Consider the following 12,137-nt stretch of genomic DNA (forward strand, 5'->3'; position numbering starts at 1 on the left):
CGGAGGCCGCAGCCGGCAGGCGCGACCCCCGATGAGCTGAACGGGACGGCGGCGGGCGGCGGGAAGGGGGAAAGGGAAGGCCGTGGGTGGGGGGGGGGAGCTCATCGGAGGCCGCAGCCGGCAGGCGCGACCCCCGATGAGCTGAACGGGACGGCGGTGGGCGGCAGGAAGGGGGAAAGGGAAGGCCGTGGGTGGGGGGGGGAGCTCATCGGAGGCCGCAGCCGGCAGGCGCGACCCCCGATGAGCTGAACGGGACGGCGGTGGGAAGGGGGAAAGGGAAGGCTGTGGGTGGGGGGGGGAGCTCATCGGAGGCCGCAGCCGGCAGGCGCGACCCCCGATGAGCTGAACGGGACGGCGGCGGGAAGGGGGAAAGGGAAGGCTGTGGGTGGGGGGGGGAGCTCATCGGAGGCCGCAGCCGGCAGGCGCGACCCCCGATGAGCTGAACGGGACGGCGGTGGGAAGGGGGAAAGGGAAGGCTGTGGGTGGGGGGGGGAGCTCATCGGAGGCCGCAGCCGGCAGGCGCGACCCCCGATGAGCTGAACGGGACGGCGGCGGGCGGCGGGAAGGGGGAATGGCCGTGGGTGGGGGGGGGGAGCTCATCGGAGGCCGCAGCCGGCAGGCGCGACCCCCGATGAGCTGAACGGGACGGCGGCGGGCGGCAGGAAGGGGGAATGGCCGTGGGTGGGGGGGGGAGCTCATCGGAGGCCGCAGCCGGCAGGCGCGACCCCCGATGAGCTGAACGGGACGGCGGCGGGCGGCAGGAAGGGGGAAAGGGAAGGCCGTGGGTGGGGGAGCTCATCGGAGGCCGCAGCCGGCAGGCGCGACCCCCGATGAGCTGAACGGGACGGCGGCGGGAAGGGGGAAAGGGAAGGCTGTGGGTGGGGGGGGGAGCTCATCGGAGGCCGCAGCCAGCAGGCGCGACCCCCGATGAGCTGAACGGGACGGCGGCGGGCGGCGGGAAGGGGGAATGGCCGTGGGTGGGGGGGGGAGCTCATCGGAGGCCGCAGCCGGCAGGCGCGACCCCCGATGAGCTGAACGGGACGGCGGCGGGCGGCAGGAAGGGGGAAAGGGAAGGCCGTGGGTGGGGGGGGGAGCTCATCGGAGGCCGCAGCCGGCAGGCGCGACCCCCGATGAGCTGAACGGGACGGCGGCGGGCGGCGGGAAGGGGGAATGGCCGTGGGTGGGGGGGGGAGCTCATCGGAGGCCGCAGCCGGCAGGCGCGACCCCCGATGAGCTGAACGGGACGGCGGCGGGCGGCAGGAAGGGGGAAAGGGAAGGCCGTGGGTGGGGGGGGGAGCTCATCGGAGGCCGCAGCCGGCAGGCGCGACCCCCGATGAGCTGAACGGGACGGCGGCGGGAAGGGGGAAAGGGAAGGCTGTGGGTGGGGGGGGAGCTCATCGGAGGCCGCAGCCGGCAGGCGCGACCCCCGATGAGCTGAACGGGACGGCGGCGGGCGGCGGGAAGGGGGAAAGGGAATGGCCGTGGGTGGGGGGGGGAGCTCATCGGAGGCCGCAGCCGGCAGGCGCGACCCCCAATGAGCTGAACGGGACGGCGGCGGGCGGCGGGAAGGGGGAAAGGGAAGGCCGTGGGTGGGGGAGCTCATCGGAGGCCGCAGCCGGCAGGCCGCGACCCCCGATGAGGTGAACGGGACGGCGGCGGGCGGCGGGAAGGGGGAAAGGGAAGGCCGTGGGTGGGGGGGGGAGCTCATCGGAGGCCGCAGCCGGCAGGCGCGACCCCCAATGAGGTGAACGGGACGGCGGCGGGCGGCGTCCTGGGCGAGGGAGAGAAGGGAGGAAGGAAGGCTTACCTTACCTTAGCTAGTGGATGGCCTCCCTTCCGGCGGGCGGGCGGGAGGCGCGCAGCAGCGGCTGATACAGTGCTGCTAGGCATGCGCAGAGCCCGCCACCCCCCCTGCGCACGCGCAGGGACACCGGCTCCCTTACTGGCAGCCTTCCCCGCCCGCGCCCGCGGCCACCTGGCTAAACCGGGACGTTTTAATGGTCCCGGTATAGCCAGGGCGGGAGGCGGGAAACAGGGGCCAAAAACGGGAAAGTCCCGGGCAACCGGGACGGTCTGGCCACCCTATTTCTTGGGATCCAGGGAACTGGGAAAAGGAAGCTCTGGCTCTTTCCTTCCTTCCCCAGGGGACCAGGAGTGTGTGTGTGGAGGAGCTTCCAACAATAGAAAGAAGAGAGCCTTGGCTTAGTAGCTCTACTGTGAGACTGAGAAAGCCTGGCAAAGCAAACTCTCCCTCCCCCACTTCCTCCTCAAGGGAGGAGCCTCAGCCAATGGAGAAAATAGAAGTTTTTCTCTGTAGCTCCTGTGCGATTGAGCAAGCCTTGCAAAGCAAGCTGTTATGCAGAAGGAAGGAAGAGAGAGGGAGAAGGAAGCAGATGACAGTCAGTTGCTCGGGGGCCTGATTCAGCCCCCGGAATGCATGTTTGACACCCCTGTATTAGACTGTATGAAAAAAATTCAGAATCACTGACCAAACAAATGCAAGAGTTGACCTCAATTGAAACAGTGTGAAAAACATACCAATCAAAGGATTAAAAAGAAATCCCAGAAGTAAAACAGGAATTAAAAGCAGGATTAACAGATATCCAGAATAAACTGCAAGAAAATTCTCAAGCGATTGAGAAAGTTCAGGATAATCTTAAAGACCTGGAAATACATCAAGAAGCCCAAGATACCCACCTGCAGGGCTTTTTTCCCTGCTGGAGCCCACAGGAATGGAGCTCCACGTGGGCTGGCCAGGGCTCCAGCTGGCCCTGCCCTTCATGCAGCAGCCATATGCCTTCAGGCCTGGTGGTGTGGCCTAAAATGCAAATGAGCTCCTGCTGGGCTTTTTCTACAAAAAAAGGACTGCCTGCCTAAATACCAAAGATCAAAGAACTGAGATTTTAGAGGTCCGTAACAGTCAACCATCTAGGATTTAGAGGAGTTGATGACAATTTTGGCAAATCAAATCTGGAAGATTTGTCTCCACAAAATACTACAAGACTATATATAGATCCAAGAAGATTTCCCAGATATTGACCAGATATATAGAGTCAAGATTAACATCAAGGAACAGACTACCTTGTGATATCCTGGTTAAATTTGCACACAGAAAGTCAAGAGATACCATACTGAAAAAACAGACGGACACACCCCTTAAAATTGCCAGCAAAGAAATTAAGATATTTCATTTACCCATAAAAGTCCTGAAGATTTTGATTTTCTATGGCAAATTCTGCAAGTAAAACAAATAAGATACCATTGGAGAACTCCATATGCCTTAGAAGTTTTGCTACCCAAGGGCAGAAGACTAATTTTGAACCAAGGAACAAGCTAAAAAACAGGCAGAAGAATTAATGGGGGATACTCAGGAAGATCCTAAAGTTCTAAGGACTCTGAGAATCCAAAGAAAAACATTTTGAAAAGCACCAGATTTTCTACCAGACCTGTATCTAGGATTTTATTCTGGAGGGGGCATTAGGCAATGCTAATTTAATTAACAAAGCATAAAGAAGAGTGGGAGATCTGGGGACCAGGAAAGGGTGTGTCTGGCAGATTTGGGAGGGGGCACCAACCCCATGGCCCCTGCCTAGTTACAGCCCTGTGTTCTACAGGGTTTCCTTTACCTTCCAGCCTCTTTCAGGTGTGCAGGCCAACACATGGCAATAGGTGCCTCCTCCAGACAAGAGTTCTGTCTGTGTCACTGGAATCAACACCAAAAAACAAAAACAAAAAAATCAGTTCCTCCTTGCTCCCAGGAGTTTTAGCCTCTCTTTCTCCACCCACTGACCAGGTCAGGCTGGATCAAAGAAGCTTTTCCTGAAGTCTCCAGGAGTTTCTTCCTGAAGTCCTTAATACCTCCAAATTTCTGTTCCCCATTGGCAGTGTGGTGGGAGCTTGACCATGCCGTTGTTCCTTGCTAGACCTATTAGCGTTTCTAAGAGGGTGGCTGAGGTAAGTCTAGAAAGCCACTGAACTGATTTCCCCATTCCTGTCTGTTTTCTGCACAGAGAGAAAAACTTTTAACCTCCTGGTGAAGGTTTTCTCAGTTCAGACCTCTCCAGCAAAAAAAAAAAAAAAAAAAAAAAATTCTTCACAGATGCCATTAGACTACTGTTTATTTTTGGTCCTGCACACTATTATAGCTGCCTCTCTGAAACCTTTGTCTCTTATGCTGGCTATAAGACTGTGCTGTGGAGCATGGCTGGTATTAGGAGCTGAGGAAGAAATCACATTAGCCCAGTGACAAACTATTTCACTTTGAATACTAGGAAAATGCAGCAGCTCAACAACAGAATCAGCACCAAGTCAGATCTAAGCATTTATTGCTCTATAAACTGATTGCCTGAACAGATCCTACCAAAGTTAGTTTGGAAGTAAGCCCCTCTTGAACACAGTGGGTGCATATGTCTCTTTCTCTTTTGGCAACTGATTTCTAACATATATGATTATCTGTTAAAAATCCTTCCATAAACCTCTGTTCACCAGCCTCAAGATGGCACTACTGAACCGCTTCACATTCCACCGGAACAGTTACATAATCTTGTTTATAGAGCAATGGGGTCATTTGAAAGCTAAGATCACACAATGCTAATTTGACCAATGACTTTCAACTCCTCCCCCGCTCACTTTGGCAAAATGCCTCTTATGTCTAGATGGAGACTTCTAAAGGAAATGTTTGTGTGTGGATGTGCTGCCAGTGAAGCCTTGCTCCCTGAAAAATGGCTGGGATTAAGTTTGGATTACTGTCCAATTATTATGGCTCCCTTGGAATTTATTGTTTTACTTTCTTGTTGTAGAGGACAATGATGCAGGAAGTGCTGGCCTTAATTCTAGTTGTTAGTGAGGCTTCTTAGTCTAGTGCTATCCTGAGGACTTTTTCATTCCCATCTTTATCATGAGGGTATAGATTAAATGCATGATCCCATCCAGTGTTCAAGATGCTGTAAAGGAGATAGAATCACACCCAAATGCCTTTGTATTTGGCACAACATGCTCAGAAGTTGTACTGTGACTGGGAAGACAACTCAGCATTTCCCCAGTGAAGAAGACTCAAAACTGCAGAGCTGCTGAGTTGGCACAGAGGAAGAGAAAACTGTGCTCAGAAACGGGCAGAATATGTGGTGGATGCAGAAGTGGTTAGGTTGGTCTCTGTCAGGGACTCCAGGGTTTGAGATAGAAATATCGTACTCCAACAGTGTTACCCCAAGCAGAGTTACACTGTTCTAAGCCAATTGACGTTAATGAATTTGACAACACCTTAGCATTTAAGCAAAGCAAGGCTACTAGACCCTAATGTAGCAACTACTTGGGATGGGCTGTGTACCCTTAAACTTCAGAGCCCTCTTTTAGATACAGAAAGAAACAGGTATGCACAAAGATGTGGTTTGCAGATTGGCAGTCAGCATAAAGTCTCTCAACTGGACAGGGCTGATCTTCTGTTATTACTCAGTCACAGAGTGCCACTTTCTGCCTGCTGCATTTCAGATTCCATGTTGGCCACAGGTTAATTCTAGCTATAGTTCAAGCTTAAACACCATCATTAGTTCCAGCAACTGGAATCAGGCACTCTGGGCTGGAGAATAACCACTCCAGCTCTGGCTCTAGGTATCTGCCCAGGATCATGGACTGGCCCTGATAGATGCCATCCTACAAAGGCCCTACCAAGATGCCATCCCTCTTCCCCCCTTGCATAGGTTCAGTGCAGAGCTCCAAAAACATATGTGAACTCAAAAACAAAATGCCAGTTTTACAAAACCAACAGCAGACTGACTCAGAGCCATGCACGTCCACTACTTGGATCTTAACCAGCATGAGTGGATTTCCATTTGAGGAAGGTAATGGATTCTTCTGTGCTGCCCAAAACTGTGCTCTGTCCAATCAGAGGACCACCAAGAACGGTGCAGAGCAAAATGGAGCTCTGCAGCAGGAGGGAGGGGGAAAGCAGTAAAAATGGCCCTTGGTTCAATATCGGTTGTCAAATATCTTCAAATATGGGAGTTAAGCAAGATACTTTTAAGTCTTTTTTCATGATTTGGGTGCCTAAAGGAAGGAAGATTTTCACCAAGTTCTTCTTATCAAACAGAAGCCTACAGCCAAAGGGTTGACTTCTTGGATCAAAGAAACATTCAAGTCCATCTCTTGACTCTCACTGCTCCTTCAGGTTTGCTAAGTTATAATGCTGCAGGGACGGTAAAAACTACAAATGGTAAGCTATAAAACTGGAAACATTGTACTCACTTGGATGCCTAGAACACAGCCCCCAGACCTTTCCCTCAGGCCTGTTTCTCCCATGTCTTTATCTTTAGTTCTATAACACATTCCACTATGTACTCTACTACTTTCCTTCAACTGTCTTTGAGAATAGCCTATATTCCCTGTGCCTGGGGACCAGCTTCCAGTCAACTTACCACTTGTTAGCCTTCCATGTACATCTCCTTCTCCACAGATGTTGTTTTAATGCCAGCTAAACTATTTCACAGGAGCTGACTTGTGAGAGCATTTTGTTGCTAACTGTCATGGGTGCTGGGGACCCTTCAGAGGAAGTTGAGTCTGATGAGGAAACTGTGCCCCCGCCACCTGCACCAGTGCCCCTGCCTCCTGCTGGAGAAGATCCCAGCCCCCCTGCCTCGCCCTCTCGGGTGGCTCGTGTGCGTGACCGCCTCCGGCAGGACCTCAGGGATCGGAGGAGGGCGGCACGCTCACAAGCAAGACGCTCCCTGAGCCCTGAGTTCTGAGAGGATTCTGGCCCTTCTAAGAGCAAGGATGCTTGAGTGGTAACAGGATCCTGGCTGCCTCCCTGAGCCAGCAATTAGCCCAAACGGGCAACAGCCAGCAGAGGGCTATATAGCTGTGGGCTTTGGGAGGAAGCTTTGTGGAAGCAACTAGTCATCTCCCTGACATTCTAGCATCCACTCCGGCTTGACTTTGGTTCCTGACTCCCTGACTTTGGCTTTGGACTTCTGGACTCCCTGACCTCGGCTTCTGGACCTCAGACCTGCGATACTTCTACAGTGATTCGGATTTGGCGCCTCGGACCCTCCTGCTTACTGGCTACAGACCTCGGACTGCCTCTGGACTTTGCCTGACCCGGCCCCAGCCGTGACAGATTGCTTCCACCGACAAACACCCACTCCACAGGATGGATGCTGAAGCAAGTGAAACCACAGAACTACTGGCTGCGCTCCAAGCCCAGGTACAGCAGCTAACACAGGCAGTAGTGCACTTGCAGCAACAACCTGCGGCCAGTGCTCCAGCCAAGTGCCCAGTTCCCCCACCTGACAGATTTGGGGGTGCCGTGGAAGAATTTCCTGCCTTCCTAGCACAGTGTCGGCTGTACTTTGAACTGAGAGCACGGGACTTCCTCAATGACAAAACCAAGGTGTGTTTCGTCATCAGTCTGTTAAAGGGGCAGGCGGCCAAATGGGCCACACCCTTGCTGGTCGCGTCCTCTCCCCTACTGACTGATTACCAGGGGTTTGAGGCCCACCTGTCTGCTGCTTTCTCAAACCCAGTCCAAGCAGCCACAGCCAACCGGAAGATCAGGGCACTGAAACAAGGCAACTCCTCGGTGGCTCAATATGCCACTGAATTCAAGCTCCTGGCCCAGGACTTGGCGTGGAATGAGGCTGCCCAGATGGACCAGTTTACTGAGGGGTTGGCAGAGGAGGTCCTGGATGAACTGGCCAGGGTGGAGCAGCCACCCACGCTCCAAGAACTTATCACCCTCTGCCTCCGCATCGATGGCCGCCTGGAAAGTCGCCGCCAAGCCAAGACCAGAGGGCGCCAGCTCCCTGCGCCGTGCTACCTGGCTCCTCGCCCGTCCCCAGCTAGTGCCAGCACCAAGGATGAGCCTATGCAGCTTGGAGCTGCTCGACCCCGCCTGACCCCAGAGGAAAAGACCAGACGCCGCACGCAGAATCTGTGCCTCTACTGCGGCACGGCAGGCCACTATGCCTCTGGCTGCCCTGCTAAGCATCGGATACCTGGACCTTCGCTGCCACCGCCGCCAAAAGGGCAGCCCCAGGCGTAAGTGGACCCCCCAGCCTGGGGCGACTAGCTGGGTCCTCCGAACAGCGGGCTGATACCCCAGGGCCATTCCTGCTACCAGTCAAACTCCGTCTGCCTGACGAACGCTGGCTGTTCGTGTATGCCATGCTGGACTCGGGAGCGGCCCACTGTTTTATAGATGCCGCCTTTGTGAAGCAGCACCAGATCCCTGTGCAGACAAAAGGGATTCCGTCGCTGGTGGAGGCTATTGACGGGCGCCTCCTCCGTTCTGGCCCCGTCACCCAGGAGACCTGTCCCATCACCTTCCACGTCCAGCAGCACCAAGAACAGCTGCGGTTTGATGTCGCCCGCATGCCTCGCTTCCCGCTGATTCTAGGCCTTACCTGGCTGAAGCTGCACAACCCCATCGTGGACTGGGCCCAGCAGGAACTACGCTTCCGAGACCCATGCCCCCATCTGACTCCTCCCACCACTCTAGCAGCTGGCATCCCGAGTGGTGGTCCTCAGCTCCCTCAGAAGTATGTGGACTTTGCTGATGTCTTCGAAGAGACAGGAGCTGATCAGCTTCCCCCTCACCGGCCCTACGACTGTGCCATTGATTTGGTACCTGGGGCACCACTCCCGGTGGGGCGTCTGTACCCAATGTCGGAGCCGGAGTTGGCAGCTCTGCGAGACTTCCTGGACAAGAACCTGAAACGCGGATTCATCCGACCCTCAACCTCTCCCCTATCTGCTCCAGTGCTCTTTGTGAAGAAGAAAAGTGGGGAGCTCCGGCTGTGCAATGACTACCGGGCCCTGAACAAGATCACCATCCGCGACCGGTACCCTCTACCACTGATCCCTGAACTCTTGGATCGCCTAAAGGGGGCCCAAATCTACACCAAGCTGGACCTCCGTGGAGCGTACAATTTGGTGCGCATACGGCCCGGAGACGAATGGAAGACCGCGTTTGGGACCCGATACGGGCAGTACGAGCACCTGGTAATGCCCTTCGGACTGACCAACGCCCCCGCTGTCTTCCAGAGGTTCATGAATGACATATTCCGGGACCTGCTCGACCGCTTCGCGATCATATACCTGGATGACATCCTAATTTACTCCCGCAATCCTGCCCAGCACGCCGAGCACGTCCGCCAGGTCCTGCAGCGCCTACGAGCCCATGGTCTCTACGCCAAGCTGGAGAAGTGCGACTTTGACCTGCGCTCCGTCGAGTTCCTTGGGCACATTGTGTCACCGCAGGGGATCCTCATGGACCCGAAAAAAGTAGAAGCGGTCCTGACCTGGCAGGCTCCTCAGAATCGCAAAGACCTGCAGCGGTTCCTCGGTTTTGCCAACTACTATCGGCAATTCATCCCGGCCTACGCATCCCTGACCACACCCCTGACTCAACTACTCCGCCCCAAAGAACCCTTCCACTGGTCCCCAGAGGCCGATAACGCCTTCTCCACCCTGAAGACTCGCTTTGCCACCGGGCCACTCCTGAGATACCCCGACCCCCAGCTTCCCTTTACGGTGGAAGCTGATGCCTCCAACGTGGCCCTGGGAGCAGTGCTGTCCCAGCGCGAGGAGCCGTCCCAGCCACTCCAGCCCTGCGCCTATTACTCGCGGCAGCTCACTGCGGCAGAGAGGAACTATACCATCTGGGAGAGGGAGTTGCTCGCGATCAAGGCGGCGTTTGAGGTTTGGCGACATTACCTCGAAGGGGCTCACCACCCTGTTCAAGTGCTCACCGATCACCGGAACTTGGAACACCTCCAGACCACCCGCCGTCTCAACCAGCGCCAGATCCGGTGGTCCCTATTCTTCTCTCGCTTCGACTTCCGGATCTCCTACATCCCCCATACCCAGAACCGGAAAGCAGACGCGCTCTCCCGGAAACCGGAATACGCCCCTGCCTCAACTGAGACCGCGCCCGCTGCTCCAATCCTGCCGCCCTCAGTATTTGCAGCCACCTCCACTTCACCAGCACTCGTGGAGGACATTCGGGCTAGCCAGGCCAATGATCCCTGGGTCCAGCAACACCTCCAGGCTCTCCAAGATGACCCAACAGGGGAGTTCACGACTCGAGGCGGCCTCTTGCTACACCGTGAACGCCTCTATGTGCCGCCCGGGCCCTTGCGGGCAGAAGTGCTACGCCTGACCCACGACTCGTTACCCGCCGGGCACTTTGGACAGCATAAGACCACCCACTTGCTGACAAGGGAATTCTGGTGGCCACGAGTTCGCGCTGATGTTGCCCGCTATGTCAGCTCCTGTGACGTCTGCCGACGGGCCAAAGACATCCCAGCCAAACCCTCAGGGTTGCTGCAGCCCTTGCCCACATCTTCAGGACCCTGGGATACCATCTCGATGGACTTCATCACGGAACTCCCACGCTCCAAGGGTCAGACTTGTATCTGGGTGGTCGTCGACCTATTTACCAAGATGGCCCACTTCGTTCCGTGCCCGAAACTCCCCACAGCTCAGGAGACGGCCCAGCTTTACCTGCAACACATCTTTCGTCTGCATGGACTCCCAGCCCATCTGATCTCCGATCGGGGCCCTCAGTTCTCCTCTCGGTTCTGGCAAGCCCTCCATTCCAGCCTGGGTACTCGAGTGCACCTGTCCTCAGCCTACCACCCACAGACAGATGGCCAGACAGAGCGCACCAATGCCACGCTAGAGCAATATCTCCGCTGTTACACCTGTTACCAGCAGGATGACTGGACCGCTCTATTGCTCCTAGCGGAGTTTGCATACAACAACGCAGTCCATTCATCCACCCAAATGACCCCGTTTGCTGCAACCTACGGGTACCACCCTCGGTTCTTCCCAGCGATCCTACCACCCACGAATGTCCCCGCCGTCGATGCCTACCTGCAAGAACTCCGTGCCAGCCAAGACTTGCTCCAAGAGCAGCTACAGCAAGCCAAGGAGGCATATAAACGGGCTGCGGACCGAAAGAGGCAAGAAGGCCCTCCAGTGCAGCCGGGGGATCAGGTGTGGCTCTCAACTCGCTACCTGCGCCGGCCTGGTCGGTCTCACAAGCTGGATGCACGGTTCATTGGACCCTACCCCGTCGTTGAACAAATAAACCCCGTCGCCTTCAGGCTCCAGTTGCCACCCCACCTCCGCATTCACCCCGTGTTTCATCGCTCCCTCCTTGTTCTGGCTGCACCCCCTGACCCAGCTCGGACTCCTTCCCCACCGCCGCCACCACCAGTGTTGGTGGATGACGAGGAAGAATATGAGGTGCGCCAGATCCTGGACTCCCGGTACCATCGTGGAGGCCTCCAGTACCTGGTGGACTGGGAGGGATACGGCCCAGAAGACCGGTCTTGGGAGCCCGAGGACAATCTTCATGCCCCGGACTTGGTGCACCAGTTCCACAACGACCACCCCGACCTTCCAGGTCCCTCGACGGAGGGGGGCCCTGGGGGGGGGGATAGTGTCATGGGTGCTGGGGACCCTTCAGAGGAAGTTGAGTCTGATGAGGAAACTGTGCCCCCGCCACCTGCACCAGTGCCCCTGCCTCCTGCTGGAGAAGATCCCAGCCCCCCTGCCTCGCCCTCTCGGGTGGCTCGTGTGCGTGACCGCCTCCGGCAGGACCTCAGGGATCGGAGGAGGGCGGCACGCTCACAAGCAAGACGCTCCCTGAGCCCTGAGTTCTGAGAGGATTCTGGCCCTTCTAAGAGCAAGGATGCTTGAGTGGTAACAGGATCCTGGCTGCCTCCCTGAGCCAGCAATTAGCCCAAACGGGCAACAGCCAGCAGAGGGCTATATAGCTGTGGGCTTTGGGAGGAAGCTTTGTGGAAGCAACTAGTCATCTCCCTGACATTCTAGCATCCACTCCGGCTTGACTTTGGTTCCTGACTCCCTGACTTTGGCTTTGGACTTCTGGACTCCCTGACCTCGGCTTCTGGACCTCAGACCTGCGATACTTCTACAGTGATTCGGATTTGGCGCCTCGGACCCTCCTGCTTACTGGCTACAGACCTCGGACTGCCTCTGGACTTTGCCTGACCCGGCCCCAGCCGTGACACTAACAATTTGAGAAAGTATAATAGCTATGGATACTCTGGATACTCTGCATTGGCTCAGTTATTTGGTTTCAATGCTTTCACTGCCCTGACCACAATATAAAATGG

Source organism: Heteronotia binoei, chromosome 1, assembly GCF_032191835.1.
Source record: "Heteronotia binoei isolate CCM8104 ecotype False Entrance Well chromosome 1, APGP_CSIRO_Hbin_v1, whole genome shotgun sequence".
Classification (NCBI taxonomy): domain Eukaryota; kingdom Metazoa; phylum Chordata; class Lepidosauria; order Squamata; family Gekkonidae; genus Heteronotia; species Heteronotia binoei.